The 21,953-nt window shown below is 39.5% G+C and overlaps 1 protein-coding gene across 4 annotated transcripts in view; it reads right to left on the bottom strand.

The window, feature by feature from the left end:
- The window catches only part of EYA3 (EYA transcriptional coactivator and phosphatase 3), a 117,860-nt gene extending 99,721 nt beyond the window's left edge, over positions 1–18,139 (bottom strand). For 2 of the 4 annotated variants that reach the window (XM_004025279.5, XM_004025280.5), the window contains exon 1: positions 17,955–18,139. The gene's annotated coding sequence lies outside the window, so the exon portion shown is untranslated. Of the gene's footprint in view, positions 1–9,812; positions 9,933–17,954 lie in introns of all 4 variants that reach the window. The other 2 variants (XM_055389422.2, XM_055389428.2) reach the window with 2 other exon arrangements.
- Positions 18,140–21,953: the final 3,814 nt, after the last annotated feature.

Here is a 21,953-nt window from a genome sequence, read left to right as displayed (position 1 = left end):
TTTATGTTTTTTGTTTGCTTGGTTTTGCTATTACCTCTCTGTTTGGGCTTGTTGACCATCTCCTGACCACTGAATGAAACAGACAAACTGAAAACCAAAGTGGGAAATGAAGAAATCTAAGTAAGGGGCCGGGTGCGGTGGCTCACACCTGTAATCCCAGCACTTTGGGAGGCCAAAGCAGGTGATCACCTGAGGTCAGGAAATCGAGACCAGCCTGGCCAACATAGTGAAACCCCCCGTCTCTACTAAAAATACAAAAATTAGCCGGGCGTGGTGGTGGACACCTGCAATTCCAGCTACTCCGGAGGCTGAGGCAGAAGAATCACTTGAACCCGGGAGGCAGAGGTTGCAGTAAGCCGAGATCATGCCACTGCACTCTAGCCTCGGCTACAGAGTGAGACTCCGTCTCAAAAAAAAGAGAAAGAAATGTAAATAAGAGAACACAACTGTACATACAGCTGAAAAAAATGCTTCCAGACATTAAAAATAATAAACATAAAACACTTAAAAACTTTCCAAATAATTGTCAAGTTTGCCTCTTTAATGAAAGTGTTACATAATTCCAAAGTTAGCATTCTCCTGCTGTCACTCTGGGATAAACTTTAAATTTATATAGTGGAAGAAATACCTAGGTAACAATAACACTGACAGTCCCAGGTACTTCATGGATCTTGAGAAATCTTACAAGATCTTTCCAACGCCTTAACAAACTCAACACTAGTATTTGCAAGACAGCACTTAAAGTCTGCATACATTCACTATACTGTTTTTTGTTTGTTTTGAGATGGAGTCTCCCTCTATCACCCAGGCTGGAGTGCAATGGCGCACTCTTAGCTCACTGCAACCTCAGCCTCCCAGGTTCAAGCAATTCTCCTACTTCAGCCTCAGGAGTAGCCGGGATTACAGGCGCCTACCACCATGCCCAGATAATTTTTGTATTTTTTGGTAGAGATGGGGTTTCACCATGTTGGCCAGGCTGGTCTCGAATTCCTGACCTCAAGTGATCTGCTTGCCTCAGCCTCCCAAAGTGTTGGGATTACAGGCGTGAGCCACTACGCCTGGCCTCACTATACTGTTTGATGTGTTCTGCTTAGGGAAAAAAATTACTGCTAGAGTTAAACCTGAAATATATAAAAGTCCTCCTTTCCAATTTATCTTAAATAACAATCTTAGGTAAACTATGCCTCAAGACTGAAGCTCATATTTTTCTGTTTTGATTGAAGTTCCTGTTTTGCATTTCTCTCATGTAATAGTTATACAGTAATATGCTCCTCCATAAATCATTTACTAAATATTTAATTTTTAACTTTGTAACACTGTGCTTAGCACTATATCAAGAACGTTGATAAACACATCATAAGATGGTACTAAATGATCAGAAATTTTTTTCATTGGAAAAACGTGACTTTTCTAACTCAACAATTACTTTTTTGCATGTATTTTTCTTTGGGATTTCTTTTTTGTGTGTCTTGAATAGAGCCCTGAAATTCTTTCTAAACATAGTCATAGAATATTTCAAGCTGGAAGAAAAACACTGAAATAGAATCCAGGATAAAATATGCCAGGTATTAAAGACATATTCTGAAAGAAATCATAATTACTTTTGGCTGCTGCATCAAAAGTTCATGTCAGTGTTGAATATGCCATTTAACTACCCTTTACAAAAATGTACAGATCAAACAGAATGAAACTATAAAAGCTCAGCTAATTTAACCAAGTAAAGTTGTTAATTCCAACTTCAAGCAACAAAGTAAATAAGGGTAGAATTTAGGAACTTAATCATTTCTTGATAAAGACTCTTAATTGAAACAATTTTACCAGGGGCTCTCTGTACTAGTCTCTGCTTAGCCTAAATGAAAGGATCTAATCTACAGAGACCAATAGTCCCAAACTTTAGGAATCTCCTCTGAATGCAACTCAAAATGATGAAACACAAATTGAATTCATTCCCCCCAAAAAAACTGTGTGACATATAAAGCATTTTGGGACAGATAGGAACTGAAAAAATAGTCTTGCAAAAAACAGAACCAAAACTAGTAGCAGTATCTTATAAACCAATAACATGTTAGTTACAGCCAGAAATAAAAATTAAACTATATAAATGCAAAGTGGTATCCTGAATTGGATCCTTGAGTAGAAAAAAGATATTAGTAGAAAAAGTAGTAAAATCTGAATGAAGTCTGGAATCTAGTAAACAGTAATGAGCTGCATTCAGAGGAGATTCCAAAAGTTTGGGACTGTTGGCCTCTGTAGATTTAGATCCTTTCGTTTAGGCTAAGCAGAGACTAGTACAGAGAGCCCTGGGGGAAGGGTGGGAATATATATGTATATATGATACCAGCACACACTTACTAGAATGTCTAAAATAAAAATAAAAAAACTGGCCAAATGCTGGCAAGGATGTGGAACAACAAGAACTCTACAACTAGAAGAATGTACAATTAGAAATTGCACACTGCTGGTGGGAATGCAAAATGGTACAGTTCAGCCAGTCATGGAAAACAGTTTGGCAGTTCCTTATAAAGGTAAACATACACTTACTATACAATCCTTCAATCCCATTCCGAGGTATCTACCTAAGTGAAAAGAATACTTATGTTCACATAAAAACCTGTATATAAATGTGTACAGTAGCTTGTTCATATATATGCCAAAGACTGGAAACAACTCAAATGCCCTTCAAACTGGCACATGAATAAACAAACTGCAGTATACCCATACAATGGAATACTGTACAGTAAATCACAGAACAATCTGGATGAAACTCGAATGCATTATGCTAAGTGGACAAAGCCAGACTCAAAAGCCTACATATTGTATAATTCCATTTATATCACATAACTACAAGGACAGAAAACAGATTAGTGGTTGCCAGTGTTGGGGATGGGAAAAAAGGTTGACTATAAAGAGGCACAAGAGATCCTTTTTGGGATTGATGAAACTATTCTATATATATATATATATATATATATTTTTTTTTTTTTTTTTTTTTTTTGAGACAGAGTTTCACTCTGTTGCCCAGGCTGGAGTGCAGTGGCGTGATCTCGGCTCACTGCAAGCTCCACCTCCCAGGTTCATGCAATTCTCCTGCCTCAGCCTCCCAAGTAGCTGGGACTACAGGCACGCACTACCACACCCAGCTAATTTTTTTTTTTTTTTTTTTTTTGAGATGATGTCTTCCTCTGTCACCCAGGCAGGAGTGCAGTGGCGCGATCTTGGCTCACTGCAACCACCACCTCCTGGATTCAAGCAATCTTCCCACCTCAGCCTCCCGAGCAGCTGGGATTACAGGCATGTGCCACCATGCCTGGCTAATTTTTTTGTATTTTTAGTAGAGACAGCATTTCACTGTGTTGCCCAGGCTGGTCTTGAACTCCTGACCTCAAGTAATCCAACTGTCTCGCCCCCGCAAAGTGCTGGGATTACAGGTGTGAGCCATTGCACCCAGCCTAATTTTTGTATTTTTAGTAGAAATGGGGTTTTACCATGTTGGCCAGGCTGGGCTTGAACTCCTGACCTCAGGTGATCCACCCGCCTTGGCCTCCGAGAGTGCTAGGATTACAGATGTGAGCCACCGCACCTGGCCCTCTGTATCTCGATGTGGTTTTACAAAATCGTATGCATCTGTAAAACTTACAGAACTGTATGTTTAAAAGAATTAAATGTATGTAAATTATACCTCAAAAGTTATAATAGGATCTACTTAGATTTTTAGACAAAATCACATATGACGCTGCATAAAATTCTATGACTGTAATACAAACAAATGAAATTATAAACACAGACCACAGTTTTTTTATGAGTACAGAGATCTGAAATGTTGGCTAACAAAATTATAAACATAGTTGGAACAATAAACAGTTTATTAGTAACAAGATCTGAAACACTGGCAGATAAAACTATAAAAACAGTTGGATCAACAGTTTATTTATGAGTACAGAGATTGAAATGTAGGCTCTATTACCTGTTACCATCATAACAGAAGAATTTTTCCATTACATAGATGACTTAAGGTCAAATTGTATAAATTCTTATTTTTATTCTAAATGTGACTACCTTCAGATACCCTTTCCTTATTTAAATTGAAATGGTGGAAGAATTCTACCCTATCTTAAACACTAGAGGTAGAACTATACAACATAGAATTATTCAGAAGCAATTATACCTAAAATAGAAGTTAGTACTCATTTAAAAGAGATCTTAGACTTTCAATCTCCATAACTGTGAGAAAATACATGTTATTTTAGCCACCCAATCTATGGTATTCTGTTAGGGCAAACCAAGTGGACTAATATAATATAGTTCACATAACCTTACTTTAGTTATTTAGACATGGTTTTCTTTAGTTCTTTGAACTTTCTTTTTTTTTTTTTAAAGAAATGAGGTCTTGCTCTGTCACCCAGGCTGGAGTGCAGTGGCAATTGTCCCTCCTCAGTAAGTGCAAGCCACCATACCAGGCCCTTTGAACATATTTTAAATGGCTGATTTAAAGTCTTTGCCTAATATTAAAGTCTAACATTTGGGCTTCCTCAGGGTACACTTTCTAATTTACTGCTTTCTCTCCTATGTGTGGACCATACTTAAGTGGTTTTTTGCATGCTTTGTAATAACAGTCTCTTGAAAACTAAACATTTTAAATAAGGTAATGTGACAACTCGAAAAATCAGATTCTTCCCCTACCAGGTATTTGTTGTTATTACTGTTTACTGTTGTTACTGTTTATTGTTGTTTCTTTTAGTGACTTTCCTGAACTAATTATCTAAAATATTAATTTTCTATCATATGTGGTCACTAAAGTCTCTGCTGTTCATTTGTGATCAGCTAATGACTGGGCAGAGACTTCCTTAAATGCTTAAAACCAGTGTAAGTCTCAGTGTGTACTGACAGCCTAACTACATGTGTTAGGGCATACCTTTCACATTCAGCCAAGCAGTTTACAACCCTTCCTTAGCCTTTACTTCTTGCTTGCACAAAGCCTAGAGATTAATCAGAACTGACAGCTTAGGACCTTCTTAGTTCTTTCCTAAGCATGCAGCACACAACCCTACACATGCACATAGCCTTCTAGATTCCCAGAAATATACCAGAGCTTCTTAAATTTCCTTATGAACATCTCATTTCCCAGCTTTTCCTTTTAAGCTTCTTGGTTAGCCTATTATTCGATCTAACTATTCACTGTCACTCAAGATGGTGAGCACTCGAGTTGTTCAACAACTGCCTTTAACTGTTTTCAATAAACACTGCAGGGGGAAAGGTTGTTTGTACTAAGTGAGCTTCAAGTCAGGTCAAATACAGATGGTCTTGTGAATGAGGTTTTTCAAGGAACTACTAGCTAGGTAAAATAATGACAACTCTGGGAATGGAGTTTTGAAGAACTCTAAACTCGATCTATCCCTTCCAGTGGCTGGTTTTCACCATGATTGGAGGCTGTTGGTTTTCAAGGCTACTGAGGAGCTAGAGGGAAAAGCACAAATTAAAATGCCACAAAGTTTGCTGTTTTTGCCAAGATTCAGCCATTTCTCTTGAATAAATGCTCACAGATTGCTGCAATTGATAAATATTCCAGGTACCCTTCAGTTCTTCATATTTGTTTACCTGGAGTCTGCTACATTTCTGAAACTTCTACATATACTTTTCGCTGTGATTTCTTCTCCTATTTTTTCCAACAATTTGGTCTCACTGTTTCCTATCTTTCAGAAATCCATTAAAGTCTCATCAGCTGAAAGCCACCTTTCTTGATTTAATACCTTTAAAAAAATATCTAACATACTTACTAACATATCCACTCAGAATCCTTTGTATTCAGAGCCCTGCTAAAGTAGACACAAATATCCAGCAGACCTACACTCAGCTAACCTCTCTTAAGGCTCCCTTTAGTGTGATCCTAAGAGAGTCTTTCAGCTCTCATAACTTAGGCAACAGCACAAATCACATTTCTATAACCAGAAAAACTGCAACCACCTACACCTACCTGATGGGACTTTCTGTAGACAGATAAAAACCATCACCATACTGGTCAATACCTTCCATAAATAAATAGTGCAGCCAACTGACTGCAGTAAATTTGGTGAATTCTTCTGGCTACTTTGTTCTGGAGGCATGCCTAACATATCATAGTATTATCAGCTGTAGGACTATTTATAGTAACTTTACACTTAACAAAACACTGTCAGAACTTCCTGAGAAAGTTGCTTTTTAAAATATATACATATATTTAGGCTCTACCAAATTCTTAATAGAAAAAAATACTAGTTTACCAGAAATAGAATCTCGGCCAGGTGTGGTGGCTCACACCTGTAATCCCAGCACTTTGGTAGGCCGAGGTGGGTGGATTACTTGAGGTCAGGAGTTCAAGACCAGCCTGGCCCACATGGTAAAACTCTGTCTCTACTAAAAATACAAAAATTAGCCGTGTGTGGTGGCACATGCCTGTAGTCCCAGGTGGAGGTTGCAGTGAGCTGAGATCACACCACTGCACTCCAGCCTGGGTGACACAACAAGACTCTTCCTAAAAAAAAAAAAAAAATAGAAAGAAAGAAAGAAAAGAAAAAAAAAATGTCTCTCTAAGAAGAATTGCTTTTATAATTTCTTTTTTTTTTTTTTGAGACAGAGTTTCGCTCTCGTTGCCCAGGCTGGAGTGCAATGGCACGATCTTGGCTCACCTCAACCTCCGCCTCCAGGGTTTAAGTGATTATCCTGCCTCAGCCTCCTGAGTAGCTGGGATTACAGGTGTGCACGACCATACCCAGCTAATTTTTTTGTATTTTCAGTAGAGACGGGGTTTCACCAGGTTGGCCAGGCTGGTCTCGAACTCCTGACCTCAGGTGATCCGCCTGCCTCAGCTTCCCAAAGTGCTGGGATTATAGGCATGAGCCACCATGCTTCCCCAACAAGTTCCTAATGAAACAGGAAGATGTGTTCCACAGGAAAAATGTCAAAACCATAGTAAAAAGTATTAAGGAGGAGGTTAACCTGAATTAGCTATGTCAAAGTGAGCTTAATAGCAGTACAACGGTTCTACTATATTTCTTCCAACACTCCTTGGATCTCTCTCCAATTTTAATAACTTGTCAGCATAAGAATTTCTCTGTTTGTAGTGGGTGTTAACATGTGACATGAAAAAAAAAACAAGAAATCAAAAAGAATAAGAATATGATAAAAGAAATTTTTAAAAAAATTTGTTTGAAGATCCAGACTCAAAGACTCTAAAACTTTATCTTCATCCTTCTTTAATCTGTGCAGTTAAAATGTCTGAGAATCATGACATGAATATTCTATAAATGTGCTGCTTCCAGTTATACAGACAAAGTTGTACCCTATGTCATCAATTCTCTAACATTCTATATACCTATATATCTCATCTATACATCAGTCCTATATATCAGCTTATCAGTGTTTGGATAACACTGACTATACACTATACTAACAGAACTAAGTCTTTTGAAATCTATGTCTTTAGCTGTCAGAAGAACTGTAAAATCTAGGTTCAGTTTTTTTATTAATGTTTTATTTCTCCAAATTTATTTACCCCTTCAAAACTCCATCAGACAGGATAATATAAGTGTTTGTTAAAGAAAAATAAAATAAATAAATATCTTACACAAAAGATAAAAAGGAAAGAAATCTGGTCTTGAGTGAAAGTCAATTCACTAACTAGCTCCGCTTAGTTTTCCCAAATAGCAAACCATTAAAACTATTAAGATTACGGCCCAAATAACAAGTGGTTCCTAAGAGAGATTTAAAAAGTTGGGCCTGTAGCCTTGATAACCTTTAGCTTTAAATCCAACACGCTACACAAGAACTTTCCCTACAGGTCCTCAAGACAAGATATTTTCAAGCTCCTGAGCAATATAACATTAAATGTCAATCATGTCCTGTTACTCAGCAAATATACAGAACTCATCATAGTCCCAAACACTCTCAGGAGCTCCAACTGTGAGTTGATACTATTAATAGCAAACATTTATGGAATGCTTCTTATGGGTCAGGTACCGTTCTAAGTACTTTTAATATATTAACTATTTTTTTCTTCTTCTTTTTTTTAATTGAGACAGTCTCGCTCTGTTACCCAGGCTGAAGCGCAGTGGCATGATCTCAGCTCACTGCAACCTCCACCTCCCAGGTTTAGCAATTTTTATGCCTCAGCCTCCTGAGTAGCTGGGATTACAGGCATGCACCACCATGCCCAGGTAATACATTAATTATTTTAATCTTTCAATAAGTCTATAAAATAGAAGCTATTTGTTATTATCACCATTTTACAGATGAGAAAACTAAGGCACAGAGAGTAACTTCCCCAATGCTATACACATAGTAAGTCACCAACCTGGTATTCGAGCCCAGGCAGGCTAGCTTCAAAGCCTGAGTTCTCAAACCACAGCTATGTGTCTCATAATGGAACAATGCAGACAGGACTGGTGATATTTAAAAGCTGACTGAGCTTAAAATGTATGATATGCCATACTATAGTCATCAACAGCCAGAATTCTTAAGCCAAGTAATGAGAACATACGAGAAGATGGCAAGTCTTCTTCTTTATCCTTTACCATTCTCATTTTTTTCCCCAGGCCTCCCAAGTATGAGTATGAGTTAACACAAGTGAAGTGCTTTAAATAGTGCCTGGCACATAGTAAGTGCTCACTAAGTGTTAAGAGCAGGTAGTGGTATAAAAATAGTAGAGTATGTCTGCTGACCCTGTTTCACTCTACCAGCTAGGATAGGCAAGGAACTGTTGATATTTCTACACCCTTTCCCCCTTTGTGATTACAGGAAATGAATTGGGACAATACATAAATGTAATCCACTGTCGCAAACCCTAATGACTCTTCAATCATGTTATTTCACCTGACCATATACACATGAGCAAACTGCTTCATTCCTCAGTCCTCTTTTTTTGGTTTACAAAGACTGGACTTGGGCCAGAAGAGAGCAGAATAAAGCAGCTTTGTAACCTTTTGACTAGTTGCCAAGAACAGAAGCAAAGTTTGTGAAAACCAACTGAAAGGACCTAAACTTTTGACTGTTAGATGGAAACTAACAAAGGATTCTAATGATAGAAGCTCAGCATACAACCAAGCATTTTCAACCTCACAATTCCAAAATAAGTTTTTAAAATAATGTGCCTAGAAATGGTAAAGAACAGAGATGACAGTAATGGTAATCAGGGCAACAGGACCTCCCTCTTTCAATGATTGTTCTGCAGCTATTTAGGTTAAATTTTACAGAATCCATCCACGTACATTGCAGAGAAAAAAACTAGCAAACCTAAACATTTTCTTTTTTTTTTTTTGGTAGAGACAGGGTCTCGCTATGTTGCCCAGGCTAGTCTTGAACTCCTGGGCTTAAGTGATCCTCCTACCTCAGCCTCCCAAAGTGCTGGGATTACAGGCATGAGCCACCACACCTGGCCCCAAACCTAAACATTTTCCATTACAAAAAGACAATATTAGGGGAAAAATCTAGCAGTCACTAAAATTTTGCAAACTGCAGGTACATTGCATTAACTACGGAAACTAAAGAAAAAATTCAATTTCACCTAAAAGCTAATCATTCTAATGTATTCCCGTAGTAACGGCACTGATATCAACTTAGTGAATGGAAACCAGCAGTTTGTTTTAAATTAAAAACAATAAAACAAAATAGAGGCCAGGCACAGTGGCTCACACCTATAATTCCAGCACTTTGGGAGGCTGAGGCAGGAGGATCACTTGAGCCCAGGAGTTCAAGACCAGCCTAGGCAATACAGTGAAACCCCATCTATAAAACACAAAAAAAACAAACAAACAAAATTAGTGAGGCATGGTGGCACACACCTGTAGTCTCAGCTGCTTGGGAGGCTGAGACGGGAGGATCACCTGAGCCCAGGAGATCGAGGCTATAGTTAGCCGTGATAGCGTCACTACGCTTCAGCCCAGGTGATACAGGGTGAGATCCTGTCTCAAAAAACAAACAAACAAACAAAATAGAATAGAAAATATTAATATTACAATGCATCACCAGTAGTAAAGATACTGTTTCAAGAAACTTCTGTTTCGATTTCAAATATTAATATGTACATATATGTGTCTGAGTACTGGATAGCAATGTAAAATGTATTTTATAGTGGGTCATGATCAGAAAAGTTTGAAAGCCACTTTACCAGAAAAAAAAAAAAAAATGGCCAGTCAAAAAGGGAAGAAAATAACCACTTCATACTACAGAGGAAACAACATTCAGAGTTTGATGGTTCTCTTTTTTGTTTGTTTGTTTTGAGACGGAGTTTCGCTCTTGTTGCCCAGGCTGGAGTGCAATAGCGTGGTCTCGGCTCACTGCAACCTCCGCCTCCTGGGTTCAAGCGATTCTCCTGCCTCAGCCTCCCAAGTAGCTGGGATTATAGGCGCCTGCCACCATGCCTGGCTAATTTTTTATTTTTTTTTTAGTAGAGACGGGGTTTCACCATGTTGGCTAGGCTGGTCTTGAACTCCTGCCTCTCAGGTGATCCTCCCGCCTCGGCCTCCCAAAGTGCTGGGATTACAGGCATGAGCCACCGTGCCCGGCCGATGGTTCTCTAAATTGTAGTTTTATATAAGCAAGCCTCTGAAAGAGAACAAAAAAGATAAAGGAAACCACTGAGTTAGTTCCAAAAATTTTTTTTTGCACAGAATGTGAGGTACCTACAGTAAATAAATATACACTAACAAAAAATACATAGAAATGAAAGCAAAAATTTTCAGTTTATCTACCTATTAAATGCCCCACTAAATATGAGAGATGGCCTATTCTCTTTGTGAAGCTCTAGTTCTCACTCTCAAGAATATTATTCATTAGTGTTGCCTAACTACTGCTTCCTAACCTATAGCAGAAGAACACCTGGTGAAAAGCAAAAGCAGATTTCAAAAATTATTCTTTAAATTATCACAGATGTTTCCTAAATTTGACATTTTTAAATTTAAAAGAGAAAAATTCAGTGATGTAATAAAACACTGATTTTTATAAGATATTTAGGTACTATTTTTTATCCTATAATGTTCTCTAAAGTCTGAACTATTCCCCCAAAATTCATACATGTATATATTGGATTATTCTTTTGGTAAAGAGAGTGAGATTATCACATTCATTTCATCAATCTACTAGGAAAAAATTAACATCATTGTGCTAAATTAAATGTTCCTCTTATTTTGAAAAGGGGGAGGGGCACAACAGGTGAAGCTGACCTAAATCGTTTTCAGTCACTATGGAAACTGAAGAAAAAAATTCAATTTCACCTAAAAGCTAATCATTCTAATGTATTTCCGTAGTAACGGTGCTGATAGCAGCTACCTACCAATTTTCCTAAATTCAGTAATTGCTACAATATTAAATTTCAGGTGAAAGAAAACTATTGAAATGTTTAAATACACTGATTATCAGACCCACATTGCTTTGAATGTGGAAGCAATTAAATTAAATTAAATTGCAGAAGCAATTAAATTAAATTAAATTGCAGAAGCAATTTAAAAGGGAATTGCTTTGAATCAAAAATTAAATGTTTAACTAAAAGTAAAGAACATTCTAAATATCAACAAGTATTATCATCATAGCAAAGCTTACTCTGTTCAGCTCCATAACAATACTTTTCCCACCAAGTGGAAAAAGGACAAAAGCTACTATAAAAAACAGTATAGAGTTAACATGAGAATTAAAATTAGTATTCCTAATCAAATGTCACTTCTTACCAGAAATATTTATACTTTTTCTGTAAACCAGATTCTACGATTCTCGACTGTTTTCAAAATATTCAGAAAAATAATATCTTTATCTGAGTACAAGACTCCTGCATTAAGGTGCACCTCAACTTATATAAAATAATCTCCTTCCCCCAGATATTTGATTAAATTTTTTTATTTGGGCTTAATAAAGGCACAAAAGAATCATCTTAATATGATCAATAATATTCTAAATGACTATTATTTGCATCTTCTCATTTAGAAAGTAATTTGTTTGTGAAAGTTCCCCTCATCTTTTCTAAAGTAATAATAAAATCACTAATTTAAATATACTACTCTAAACATGATAGCCCTAAAGAGATGAATGTACTCTAAACATGATAGTCCTGAAGAGTTGAATGTACTTAATTTCACATAAATTTCCAAATTTGGAAATGAGACCAGTGGCAAATCAGATGTTTCAGTTTTAGTCTTCTGTTTTATATTTCAAAGTTGTTAAATTCATATGGGAATGGTAAGATTTAAGTATTTTAAGACTATTACGTAAATTTGTTTAATACTCTGAAGATAAAAGAAAAAAATTAACTTCGAGGGGCCATTTTATAAAAAATAGTGACTTATCTCCAAGTAACTCCAAAGTAATTAACTTCCATAAGATAATTTTTCTAACGGGGGAGGAATTTGATCCCGTATTGCTTTCTTAATATATGGTTTTGCCATCTGAGAAACATCGGTAGTAAAAGGTTTGCAATTTGCCTTAAGCCAGCATTAGTAAAAAGGCCAAGTAAAACCCTCCTTAAGGATCCTAACCAAAAGCAGTATTCTTTTGTGTTTCAGACAAACTAGATTTTTAACCTCAACCTATAAAGAAAGAAATCACTAAAGTAGCAGACCCTTGTACAAAAAAGATTAACTCAGGAGCCAAAAAGACTAAGTTCAAATCCAGCTCTTTGATAACTAGTTGTGTTACTTTGGGCAAGTTACATAACTTCTGTACCTCAGTTTCCTTATATGTAAAATGGAGATAGTAAGAAGAGTACCCTTGGCTGGGCACGGTGGCTCACGCCTGTAATCTCAGCACTTTGGGAGGCTGAGGCAGGCAGATCACGAGGTCAGAAGTTCGAGACCAGCCTGACCAACATGGTGAAACCCCGTCTCTACTAAAAATACAAAAATTAGCCGGGCGTGGTGGCACACGCCTGTAATCCCAGCTACTCAGGAGGCTGAGGCAGGAGAATCACTTGAGCCCGGGAGGCAGAGGTTGCAGTGACCAGAGATTGTGCCACTGCACTCTAGCCTGGGCGACAGGGCAAGACTCCATCTCAAAAAAAAAAAAAGAATAGTACCCTTATTTCATAGGGTTGTAAAGATTAAAGAGTTAATACATGTAAACTACTTAGAATAGTTCCTGGTACATAGTAAGTGCTGTGTAAAGTTCACACTACAGAGTTTCATGGTTCAGTTGTGAAAGTTTCCCAAGTGAAAATTATTTGATTGTATCTATAACGAAAGAACATGATTTTATGTTAATTAAGTTTATTTAATTCTAATTATGTTAAGTCTTATGTTTAATTCAGAAATGTACAAATAAGATCAAATTCAGAATTTAAGTGTACATATCAGCCTGGTACAATATTACCTAGCCACATAAATAGCCTAAATATGTATTACTGTAACTGTACACAGTAGGTGCCTAAACAATATTTGCTGAAATAAATGTATCACAAAGAGTATTGCTAATTATTTTCTAGGGAAGAAAATGAAAACCATCTAACTGCTACAAACATTAACCAAGCTAATAAGTTAAAGTGCATCCAACACAATCTGTAGTAAGATCTTCACGATATTAAGCACTGATGCCTTGGGCTGATCTGTTAACTTATTTACAGTAAGCTGGCACTATTTAAACTACACATTCCTTTTCTGATTCAAAATACTATTGCATACTTAAATGGGAAAACAGCAAAGACAAATTTTAGGAAGCCCATATTTTAAATGGCTGTTTTTAAATATACTATAAATAACAGAGAAAATGCCTAAATTACTTCTATATTTAATAATTAGCTACCCTGGAACTTAGGTTGATGAACTAAATAAAAATATCAAGGGTGATATGTTCCATTATTTGCTACGTTATCTGACAGTAAAAGATACCAGTATCAACAGGGTAGTTTAGAGCTTAAGCCATACACTTTGTAAAAGAACATGCACTTGTATTTTTAAGTTACTTAGAAAACAGAAAGTCCACCTATTTTCCACCTTACTATCAATATAACAATTCAACCTTTTGGTATAAACCAATTAGATGAACATCTGGGAAGCACTGACTATTCCGAATATATATATATATATATATATATATATATATATTTTTTTTTTTTTTTTGAGATGAGTCTCGCTCTGTCGCCTAGGGTGGAGTGCAGTAGCACGATCTCAGCTCACTGCAACCTCCGCCTCCCTGGTTCAAGCAATTCTCCTGCCTCAGTCTCCTGAGTAGCTGGGACTACACGCATACGCCGCCACGCCCAGCTAATTTTTTGTATTTTAGTAGAGATGGGGTTTCACCGTGTTGCCCAGGCTATTCTCCAACTCCTGAACTCAGGCAATCTGCCTGCCTTGGCCTCCCAAAGTGCTGACTATTCCTAATATTTTAAAATACACATTTCTATTTTGAACTATTCTTCCTCCATTTAAATCATACATGAGCTAAAGTATCCTGTTGTTACATGCAGAACAGAAATATCTTTTGGACAAACCGCTACCTAAAAAGAAGTTCCATGAGCCTTTTATTTATAATCAAAACAAAATAAATGAAGTCATGAAACAGCTTAGGCACAGCACAGAAACCATAACGCTACAAGGTACAAGTGACAAGGACTTGTTGGAGGTATACTTTGTTTCTTAAATTTTCAAAACTACATCAGCCGCCTGTGGGTGGTGGCTCACACCTTTAATCCCAGCACTTTGAGAGCCTGAGGCAGGCAGATTGCTTGAGTCCAGGAGTTTGAGATCAGCCTGGGCAACATGGTGAAACTCTGCCTCTCCAAAAAAATTTCAAAATTAGCCAGGTATGGTGGCATGAACCTGTAGTCCCAGCTATTCGGGAGGCTGTGGGAGGATGGCTTCAGCCCAGGAGGTCAGGGCTGCAGTGAGCCGAGATCGTGCCACTGCACTACAGCCTGGCCAACAGAGCAAGGTTTTGTTTTGTTTTTTGTCTCAAAACAAACAAACAAACAAAAAACTACATCTCCGTAAACACAGGATTCAAGGACCAAAAAACAAACAAAACAAGACAAAATACATTAGCAAATAAAATGACAAAAAAGAACCAAAAATAATCAAACCAAACCAAAATAAGAAAACTTGGTAAGCCTAAAACTAATATGCAGAAACATATTTTAAATTGAGCCCTTAGGGCTACCAACTAAAGTAGAAATTTTTATAGAAAATCAACAGTAATTTTTTTTCCTGAGCTTTAAAAACAAACACACATTAAGCTGTCTCTGGGTTTGTTTGTTTGTTTGTTTGTTTTGGTTTGGCAGCTAGGTGGAGGGTCAGGCTTGAAGATCAGCAGCATGAACACAACTGCTCCAATGGCAACACAGGATGCTCATTTCATTTAATGGCTTCAATGCAGAATATACAGGCCAAAGTCATTTTAGAAGAACAAAAGACTCCTAAAACTTTTCAACTTCTACTTCTGCACAAAACAGTTTCTTTCTCTAGTCCCTCTTTGAAGGCAAAATGACTTCGGCTTTGGATTTTAAAATCCGTGTCACAGATTTCTTATCCTAATAGTCTCATTCATATATGACATATACTGAAATGACCCACTAAATACTATATTGTGCTTTCCAGCCTACAGCTTTAATGGAATTAACACTCGCTACTCTGAGAGCATGTATAGGACTTCTTGACTTAAAAAAAAAAAAGACCTTGGAAATTAACTGTTTAAGTTGTAATTTCTTTTTTTTTTTTTTTTAAGAGAGTCTCACTCTGTTGCCCTGTGGAGCGCAGTGATGTGATCACAGCTCACTGTAACCTCAAAATCTTGGGCTCAAGCAATCCTCCAACCTCAACCTCCTGAGTAGTTGGGACTACAGGCGCACACCACTACACCAAGCTAATTTTGTCTATGTTGCCCAGGCTGGTCTCGAACTCCTGGCCAATCCTCTGGCCTTGGCCTTCCAAAGTGCTGGGGATTATAGGTGTGAACCACCATGCCAGACCTAAACCCTAATTTCTTTATGTTTTGTAAATAAGAGTGCCACTTCTTACTAGTGACAATGGTATATAATCTTTATAACTAGATTTTATTATTTTCTATTGTTTTGAAGACAGAGTGATTTCCCATCATTTTTGGGGTTTAATGTTCTTATCTTAATCTGCATTAATTAAGCTGGCATTCCCATGGCTTAAATGAAGCCCACAAACCTGAAGGTAAGGAAGCAGCTGGAGTAAGCCATACACATTGGGGTTTGTTTTGAAGGATGGAAAATAGGCCAGGTTGGACAGAAGCTAGAGCTAGGTAGTGGGGAGGAGGTACACATAAGAAACTTTCAAAGAGGCTTCACTTAGCAGTTAGATAAGTCCTGAAAGCCAATCAGAAGGGTCCTTCTCTGTGGCTTCTAGGACTAAGATGGCCAAGCTCCAAAATCCTTTGCTAAAAACAGCTGAAGAGAGCCCAATTTTGGAATAAGCCAAGGACTATACACTCTTATATGTATATGTATCATATAATGAAGATTTTTCTATAGCTAATTAGCCAAAAGATAAGCAGGTGCTCAAAGCTGTATTTAAGTTCATACTGAAGTACTACATTTTAAGGCACAATTTATAGATTACAGAAACTGATGACACAAAAACCGCTGCAATCAAGTGCTAGATATACACTATAAACATCGGGAAAAAATAAAGATTACCCAAGCCTATACTCTAGATCACAAAATTTGGGAAAGGGAGTACTAACCATTATTAAATGCAATTCCTTCATGTTATAAATGACTTTAAACCTCTAGGGAAATTTAAGAAAGGTGCCCTAAATCTCAAAATGAGAAAATGATAGTTTTACTACAAAGGTGGAAATGGTAAGGAAAAAAAAATACAAAAGTTAGAAGAATATTCTAAGTAATGTACTTCTAAGTAATGTAATTCTAAGTAAAGTCTGGCTAATGAAGGAAGAGGAAGACAAATAGAAAACTTAATACAGTAAAAATGAAAAAATGCATATGTGCATACTAAGTTTAAAGAAGATTACTTTGAAATTACTATAGTGAACTCTTCAGCAGACCACTTTTCGGAAACAACACAATAAATTCATAAATCTGGGGCTAATGATCTCTCCACAAATTCTGTCCTCTATCATCACAAGTGTCCTGTAAGAAACGTCCATGCCGAAAACAGAGCTGAACGTCCCAAAACATTGGCATTTTTGCCTCAGCTGTGCACATCCATTCTCATGGGAACACAAAACTGACAGAACGTCCTCATGACTTGTCAATTAACAAGATCGCGCCAGCCCAACTGCTAGCAGTACCGTGTGCCTGCCACCTGTTAGCTGCTCTTGAGAGAGCCCTAAAACTGAGGTAAAGCGAAGAACTAGGAACGCCTTTGTTGTACCCTAACTATGGAAGCTACCAGAGTTCAGTCTAACCCGGCGCCTTAAGGCAAAACTTCCCCCAGGCTGGGGAAGTCTTCCCATTTCGGGGCTTTGGCAAAGCTCTCCTCTAGCTAAGGACAGGCAGAACCCCAGGAGAAGCACTGTCACCTACTGGTCCCAGGAGGAAGGATCAAAGCTGAAGAAAGTTGGGGGACAAGGAACTAGGACCCTAGGGAGAGGCTCAGTTTCTCGTGGTGAAGAGTGAGCACAATGAGAAGCTGGGCCGTCTCGCTGGGTGAAAGAACGCTGAGATCCCAGATCAGGCGTAGGGGAAAAGAGGTTCTAAAAGAAGGCAGGAGGAGAAAAAAGGAGAGGCAGTGGCTGAGAGAAGCGCTGAGGCGTAAGGCAAGAAACCGAGGTTGGAAAAGGACTGATGAGGCTGAGGAAAAACAGCGAGGCGACAGATGCACGGAAGCGCGAGAAGGCTAAGCTGAGGTGAATAAGGCGAGGCCAGCGTGAAGGAAAGGGCTGAGGTGAGTGAAGCACTGCAGGGACAAGGGACAGGCGAAGAGACTCCCACCCACAAGGACCGAGGCAGAACTCTAGACCCATCCCCCTTCACGCTGTGCTCGCCCGGCTGCGCTCAGACCCTGTTGGCAGCGGAGACTCACCCAAAGGCTGTAAAAGCCCCACAACAAGACATGGAGACCAGTCCAGACCCACAGTAGAACCAATTGAGCGGAGGAAACCGCGGCGTTAGCGTGACCCGGATGCGCATCTCTAGGAACCGGAAGTAAGCGGCCAGAGTCACCTCACAATCCACACCTCGTTCCACTAGAAACCTCTGGGCGCATGTGTTGAGTCTGACCGGGCGGGGAAGCGCTTAGGCTCCGCCCACTCCGCCGGCCCGGCGAGCCACGCCCATGGCCACGCCCCTCTCAGTGCCTCGGAGACAAGCAGCTTCTGGGTGAGCGCTAGGCAGTCCTGACGGTACTACAGCCTTCACTTTTAAGGAGGTCTTTAAAAATGCGCGTAATCCCTACCTGGCTAAAAGGAACGTAAGAAGTGTTGGGTGCCTTTGGTAGATTTAGAAAAACTGGGAAGGAGAATGAGTGGCAAGTTTTGGAAGACATTTGGGAGGCTAGCCCAAGGTGATCTTTTTTTTTTTTTTTTTTTTTTGAGACGGAGTTTCGCTCTTGTTGCCCAGGCTGGAGTGCAGTGGCGCGATCTCGGCTCACTGCAACCTCCGCCTCCCGGGTTCAACCGATCCTCCTGCCTCAGCCTTTCGAGTAGCTGGGATTACAGGCATGTGCCACCACGCCCGGCTAATTTTGTAGTTTTAGTAGAGACAGGGTTTCTCCATGTTGGTCAGGCTGGTCTTGAACTCCCGACCTCAGGTGATCCGCCCGCCTGGGCCTCCCAAAGTGCTGAGATTACAGGCGTGAGCCACCGCGCCCATCCCTTTTTTTTTTCTTTTGACACAGAGCCTCGCTCTGTCGCCCAGGCTGGAGTGCAGTGGCGCGATCTCGGCTCACTGCAACCCCCGCCTCCTGGGTTCAAGTGATCCTCCCACCTCAGCCTCCCGAGTAGCTAAGACTACCGGCGCGCACCACCACGCCCGGCTAATTTTTGTATTTTTCGATAGAGACGGGGTTTCGCCATGTTGCCCAGGCTGGTCTCCAACTCTGGAGCTCGGTTGATCGCTTGGCCTCTCAAAGTGCTGGGATTACAGGCGTGAGCCATCACACCTGGCCCCAAGGTGATCTTTTTATCCCCAAATTTAGTTTATTCTTAATATTATATTAAGCTTACAATTCACTTCGTGCACACTGTTTTCGGAAGCAAAATTCTTAAATGTTTCGTTAATTTTAAATTACAACCCAAGTATGGGCTAGAAGCAAGGTTGAATTCAGGCTTTGTGGAGACTTGACGTTTATTCAATTTGGGGGCCCTCTTTAAAATAATCAAGGCCAGGCACAGTGGCTCATGCCTGAAATCCTAGCACTTTGGGACGCCGAGGTCGACGGGTTGCTTGAGCCCCGGAGTTGGAGATCACCTGGGCAACAAAATTAGACCCTGTCTCTACAAAACAAACAAAGCAAAACAACAACAAAAAAAACCCAGAAAAAGTAGCCAGGTGTGGTGGCACGCACCTAACTGAGCCCAGGAGGTAGAGGCTGCGGTGAGTTATGATTATGCCACTGCACTCCAGCCTGGGCAACAGAGCGAGACTGTATAAAATAAAAAAAAAATCCAAAATTACAAATACAATATTAGATATAAAAGTGAACCTTTTATAATGAGAAAAATTACAAACATTTTTATTAGCTCACAAACACCACGAATAACAAAATCCAGAAAAAAAACTATTTTTTCTACATTTTTTGACTGTATATTTGATCACCTCTTCCGATGACAACAATGTACTAAGCAACATCATTTACTAAGATCCTTAACTCCTCTCTCACATCCCACATGTACTCAATCAGCAAGTTCTGCAAGATCTGCCTTCAAAATCTGTCCAGAACCTGACCATTTACTGCCTCCGTTGGTATAAACCAGTCAGTCAGTGACTGTGAGTGCCCTATTTATACTCTTGCCTTCCCACAATCTTTTTTTTTTTTTTTTTTCAGACGGAGTCTCCCTCTGTCACCCAGGCTGGAGTGTAGTGGCCTGATCTTGGCTCACTGCAACCTCTGCCTCCTGGGTTCTCCTGCCTCAGCCTCCTGAATAGCTGAGATTACAGGCGCCCGCCAGCACGCCTGGCTAATTGTTATATTTTTAGTAGAGATGGGGTTTTGCCATGTTGGCCAGGCTGGTCTTGAACTCCTGGCCTCAAGTGATCCACCCGCCTCAGCCTCCCAAAGTGCTGGGATTACAGGTGTGAGCCTCCACGCCCGGCCCCCACAATCTATTAATATAGTAGCAATGGGCTCCTGTTAAAACCCTAATTAGATCATGTCCTTCCTCCAATGCATTCCTATTTCAGAGTAAAAACCAAAATCCTTACATTGGCCTACAGGACCCTCAAGATTTGACACCTCCAGTACAGCTCTGCTCTAACCTCAACTCCTACTCCTTCTGTCATCCTTCCCCTTAAAGCACACTGGCCTCTGCCATTCCTCAAAACTACAGGTAGGCTCAGGGCCTTTGTGCTTTTTAATCCATCTGCCTGGAGTGCTCTTCCCCCAGATACCTGCATCATTCATCCGCTCACCTCATTTGCATCTTTATTCACATGTCGCTTTCTCAATGAGATCTTCCCTGACACTACATTTAAAATTGGAACACTACCATCCTCTTTGTACTTTCCCATCCAACAAGTTGCTTGTAAATTTGGCTTAGTGTCTCTCTCCCCCTGCCAGAATGTAAGCTCCATGAGTCCATGGATGTTTGTCCGATTTGTTCACGGATGTTTTTCAGCACCAGAATGGAGCCTGGCACACTGTAGGCACTCAATGTTGAATGAAGGGCTAAATTGCTCATTTACTTTGGTTTTCCTGATCTGAAACCCTGCAAACTGAGCCACCACCTCCACCAGAGGGAGCCCGTGAGTAATCAATGCAATAGCTCCAGAAAAGTTATGCCTAAAGCATTTACATACATATACTTTCTGTTTAAGGACAGGAATATGTTCTGAGAAATCCCTCATTAGGTAGTTTCATCATTGTGCGAACATCGTAAAATGGACTTATACACACCTAAGCTATATGGTATAACCTATTGCTCCTAGGCTATAAATCTGTACAGCATATGACTGTACTGAATACTGTAGGCAATTGTAACACAATGGCAAGTATTTGTGTATTTAAACATATAAAAACATAGAAAAGGTACAGTAAAAATATTAAATAATCTTATGGGACCACCATCATATATGCATTCTATCATTTACCAAAATATCATCATGTGACAGCTATGATTCTAAAACAGAGCTACAAGAAAGCATGCAAATTCCTCCCCAGAGCAGAAGCTGTACCTTGCTGGTGCTCCAGTGTCTTTACAGTCATTTAAGAATAAAATCCAGGCTGGGCGTGGTGGCTCACGCCTATAATCCCAGCACTTTGGGAGGCCGAGGCAGGTGGATCATGATGTCAAGAGATCGAGACCATCCTGGCCAACATGGTGAAACCCCGTCTCTACTAAAAATACAAAAATTAGCTGGGCATGGTGGCACGTGCCTGTAATCCCAGCTTCTCAAGAGGCTGAGGCAAGAGAATTGCTTGAACCAGGACCTGGGAGACGGAGGTTGCAGTGAGCTGAGATCGTGCCACTGCACTCCAGCCTGAGCTACAGAGTGAGACTCTGTCTCCAAAAATAATAATAATAATAATAATAATAATAATAATAAAATCCAAAGGCCTGGCACGGTGGCTCCCATCTGTAATCCTAGCACTTTGGGAGGCCGAGGCAGGCAGATCACCTGAGGTCAGGAGTTCAAGATCAGCCTGGCCAATATGGTGAAACCTCATCTCTACAAAACATACAAAAATTAGCCAGGTGTGGTGGCAGGCACCTGTAGTCCCAGCTACTTAGCAGGCTGAGGCATGAGAATCACAGGAGGCAGAGCTTGCAGTAAGCCGAGATGGCACCACTACACTCCAGCCTGGGTGACAGAGTGAGAGACTCCATCTCGAAAATAAACAAATATATAAAAATAAAATTAAATA

The sequence above is a fragment of the Gorilla gorilla genome, chromosome 1, assembly GCF_029281585.2.
Source record: "Gorilla gorilla gorilla isolate KB3781 chromosome 1, NHGRI_mGorGor1-v2.1_pri, whole genome shotgun sequence".
Lineage (NCBI taxonomy): Eukaryota > Metazoa > Chordata > Mammalia > Primates > Hominidae > Gorilla > Gorilla gorilla.
The sequence above is the reverse complement of the archived record's forward strand: the minus strand, read 5'-3'. Positions and strand labels throughout refer to the sequence as shown.